At 34.1% G+C, this 5,000-nt stretch overlaps 1 protein-coding gene across 7 annotated transcripts in view; it reads right to left on the bottom strand.

Moving 5' to 3' along the window:
• Positions 1–5,000, bottom strand: part of LOC135202302 (uncharacterized) — a gene marked incomplete at its 3' end in the record, with an annotated part of 223,734 nt that overhangs the window by 33,794 nt on the left and 184,940 nt on the right. For 4 of the 7 annotated variants that reach the window (XM_064231626.1, XM_064231631.1, XM_064231630.1 and 1 more), the window contains 1 exon segment: positions 129–173. 7 annotated transcript variants of the gene reach the window in all.

Genomic DNA, 5,000 nt, shown 5'->3' with positions numbered 1-5,000 from the left:
ATGTAAAAAAAAAATTAGACTTACGACCCCGGTCTGTCGGGAGATATAAAAAAAACACAGAAAAAATCAGCATAGCTTTCGTAACTTGGAAACATGCATCGTAAGCGAAACTGTTTTAGTAAACATACCGTCTCCTCTGACTGGAAAATTGGTGGCCGTTGTACCACAGGAAACTGAAATGAGGATTATGTCTTGTTTTATTATTCAACCTATATAAGACACACACACACGAGGTATACTGTGCACTCTGACCATTGAGTTTTACAGAAAAAAAGCAGTTTCAAAATGGCGCTCTCCCTCTCGAGGGAAGATTGTATTCACAGCAATAATTAGGGGCCAACCTATTTTCTTCCGTTATAATACATGATAAATTGTACATAATGAAGTAAATGTGTACTTTTGCTTTTTAACAATTCAGTAATATCAAGAAGTATTCCTTTTCATATTTTATTTTTAATCAATTCAATTTATAACGAGGCATTTCTCTTTCGTCATTTAATTTCTTTTTTTCGCCGTCAACCGGTGTACAGCAAATCAACGAAAATTTTACTTCAAGGTTCTGAACCATTTTTTTCTCTCCCTACGGTTCTACAGCTTTACCACAGTTCTGAAGTTAAGATTTTTCAAAAGCATCCTGGACACTAAGAATGCTTTATTTTTTATTCATTTTTTTTGTGGGGGAGGGGGAGTATTTTCTGGTTCAAAACTGGGCAGTAAAAAGCATTGGCAAGTGTTTTTTTCTAAATGTTCCTCTTTTCCATCCGACTTCGACAGTAACAGTAAATTTATATGCATACTTGTAAGTATATATATATATATATATATATAATATATATATTATTATATATATATATATATATATATACATACATACATTACATGTATATATATATAATATTAGAGCATACATACATACATACATACATACATACATACTGTATATATTATATAATATATATCATATATATAATATATATATAATATTATATTCTATAGATATATAATACATATATATATATATATATATAGTCTTATTTCCTCATATATTATATATATCTTATGTATATGTAATATGTATAATTGTATATATATATACAATATATATAATTATTATCTCTTATCCTATAATAATATTTAATTATATATCATATATATATATATATATAATATATATATTATATTATATTATATGTATATAGTAATATTTAGTTTACTTTATATATATCGAGCTACAAATGTCCTTTAATATCTAATTCGCTCTACCTCGGAATTAATATCTCTTCATATATGTTTAACTGAAGGGGAATTTTTTAGGCGATAAGAGATTTGCCGGCTGACGGGCGCGAACCATCAACACCTTCAAATCCAGGACGACGGTGAAGCCTTAAAAAATTTATATATATATATATATATATATATATATATATATATATATATATATATATATATATATATATATATATATATATATATATATGCTGCGTATGTACGTACGCAACCACATACACGTTCACAAAATTGTTCTCTCTTGAAGTTGAGCGTAAAAGTCTAACGATGCAAGATGGCGTCAAATCTCAAGGCATACCCAAAGACGGATGGCCATTTCCTAAACACTGTCATCTGAGCCAAACGTGTTGCTGCCTTGCAATGCGACCTTTCGGAATTTCGGGAGGCGGCGGGCCAGGAGGGAACCACACACAACCCTTCCCAAACCCCAATCCCCCGTCCCCCTCCCCCCCCCCCCCCCCATCTCTGGCCTTTGGTAGAAGCTAGAGAATATTGATCTGGGGATTCTCCCGAAAAAGAAATACAGGATGAGTTGGACGAAGGTCATTTAAATATCAGGTTAGAAGCCTATTTGGAATTGGGTCACGGGCTGGCTTCCTATTTTAACTTTTCCATCTTTGGTTCTCTTAGATAGTCACTGCATGTGCTCTTATCACCTCTCATTAAATTGTCATTTCCGTATTTTTCTTCTTCCAGACGGACTTGTGTTGACGGAGATCCGAGAAGTGACAGTTGAAGAGAACGAAGACATAGCAGTGGTTAATAGTATAAAGGGCTTTTAACGGAATAGTTAGGCCGCAAAATTATTACTGTGGTGCTTCATCGACAGTGGTTTATATATATATATATATATATATATATATATATATATATATATATATATATATATATATATATCATCATCATCATCATCATCATCATCATCATCATCCGTTGTTAGTCCACGGCGGGACAAAGACCTCAGACATGACGTCCTTCCACTCATGTTTGTTCGTGACCTTTCTATGCCATTCTATACCGACAGATTTTCTTAGCTCGTCAATCCATCGTCTTCTCTTCCTTCCTTCCCTTGCTTCGTTGCAATCTCTAGGGAAACCCATTCTGTTATTCTCTTAGTCCATCTATTATATATATATATATATATATTATATATATATATATATATATATAATTATATATATATATATCTATACATATATGCGCCAGATAAAAAAAAACTAGGTGACATATTTCACTCGCAAGTCAGATAAATAACACAGCACTCCGACCACAGATAGATTTAAACTGAGTGCAATTTTATCGCGAAATTGGCTTTCTCTCTCTCTTTTTGTGAATGCGTTGGGGGGTCAAGTACCTCTTTGAACTCTTTCTCTGACTTCTGCTCCTCTAAGTGCAACGGCACTTACAGACTTACAACGCGAATGATAACCAGTAACTTATGATGTTGTAATAGCAAAACCTGAACACCAATAGTCACCCCTATCAATGTGATGAGCTAACTCGCTCCGCTTGCCATTATGGAATCCCCACCAATAAAAGCCATAACCCTCGCAATAATGGGCGGTTATGAACCCTGAATTTATAGCTGAATGGAATATAATGCGTCACGAAAACTTATTCGACAAGAGAGAAATGTGTCGCCGTAAATCTACCTCAATATCGGCATCGATTTGCGAAAAAATAAAAAATAAAAATCTAGCGCAGTGGACTGAGAAGTGCAGTGGGGAGGATTGTACGAAAAAAGATGCATAATTAAGTACATTCCTGTGACGAGGAGTAGCTCGGCTTAGAAAGGTCATGATTTTGCTACATAGATGCATTCTTCTCTTTCATGAATAAAAGTCCCTTGGCAAAGCTTTCTTCTCTTCTTAAGGGGTCACACTCTCGCCTTAAAGCATTTTTTCTCTTCTTTAGAGGTCATTTTCTTGCCTAAAGCATTTTTCTCTTCATGACAGTTCATATTTTTGCCTAAATCATTCTCATTTCTTGAGAGGTCATTCTCTTACCTAAAGCATTCTTCTCTCCTTCAGAGGTCATATTCTCGCCTAAAGCATTTTTCTCTTCTTGAGAGGTCATACTCTTCCATAAAGCATTTTCTGTTCCTTGAATGATATTCTCTTACAAAAGTTCTCTCTATGGAATAAATATTTTCTCGCCAAAGCTTTCTTCATAGATCAATTTTCTCCTCTGGGAAAAATGGATCTATAGTACTAACTGGGACACTCTGTCTGAAAGGTCATTCTAGTGCCAGCACATTCTGTTATTCCTAAAAGGCCATTCCCTTGCCAAAACATTCCTGTCTTTCTTTCTTGCTGAAAGGTCACCTTTCCACAGAACGAACATTGATCAGTGATCAAAAGAAGCTTCCCTTCCTTCAAAGCCGCCTCGGAACAAAAGCGCTTTTTCTTCTTGAGATTCAGATGAATTTACTTCATCTTGCCAAGTTTTTTTGGTTATGAAAACACTTATCTCTTGGTGAAAAAACGTACAACATTACATTCCTCTCCTGAAAAAAAAATCCTAGTATTGCCAAAAGATTAACTTTCTGCCAAAAAGTTCTTAGTTTTTAAGGCATTCCACACTTAGCGGTAGGAGATCTCTCCTTAGGAACGGCCATCTGCGTAAAAGGCTTCTCTCCTGACCTTTGCTTTCTAGAGAGTTGAATTTCGACGTAGCCAGAGAGGAAGCTAAAGTTATCAATAACCTCGAGACATTTTTTTAAGGGTGATCTAAGAGCAACTCGATGATTAGAGCTCGTTTCCGCAGCGAATACACATCAAATAAACAAATAAAAATTCAAACAATTTAAACAATTAATAAGTAGCTGATAATCATTAAAGCATTCAACATATATATATATATTAAATATATATATATATATATATATATATATATAATATATATATATATACACATACGTACACAACATTGTAATGTCCCATTCAAAGTTGTCACAACAAACAACCCGTTTTCTCAGGAGTATATTTAAAAAAAAAAAAAAAAGCGTGATGCGACCTCCAGCTTACTCGGTCCGCTTGCTGGTAGATTTCCCCGTCACGCATAAGTCGTAAACATTACATTCCTAAATTAACATGAGGTGGTCTTCGCTTAGTACTACTTGTACTAACAAGGCTCAAATAAGGACACAAATTAAACACGTTCATATACTCTAAATTATAAGTGGCAATAAATAGATAATAATCGAACGAATTATAGCACCAAAATTAATACACCAAATAAATAGAAAAGTGTTAAAATCTACAGTCAAACAGAGCCTTGTTAATCTAACGAAAATTAAAATATATGCTATATTTTATTAGAAATAATTTTTCTGTGCCGTTTAACATGCACATTATTCATTTTGTAAATTTTAATTCTAATAAATAAATAAAAAATATCCTCTCCTAAAGTTCCTGTATCTTTAACTCAACGCGAAACCCCTTTTTTTAGGCTCATCCATAGACCTATTCTACCCAACAGCCACCCCAAAGAAGAAGAAGAAGATCAACAACAACAAAGTATTTTGTTAGTTTACGAAAACCTAACTTTGTTACTTAGATACCATTCACCTACATTATTCCCTGCGAGAAAGAAAAGTACAGCGAGAGGCTTGCATGACTATAGTAGATTCACATCAACAGCCAATCAGGAGCGTAGTAAGGGACTGGCCTCGACGTCAAATGCACGGTTGATGTGAATCTACTATAGCACTT

Source organism: Macrobrachium nipponense, chromosome 30 (genome assembly GCF_015104395.2).
Source record: "Macrobrachium nipponense isolate FS-2020 chromosome 30, ASM1510439v2, whole genome shotgun sequence".
NCBI classification, from domain to species: domain Eukaryota; kingdom Metazoa; phylum Arthropoda; class Malacostraca; order Decapoda; family Palaemonidae; genus Macrobrachium; species Macrobrachium nipponense.
Note: the sequence above shows the minus strand (reverse complement) of the source record. Positions and strands in the feature narration are given on the sequence as shown.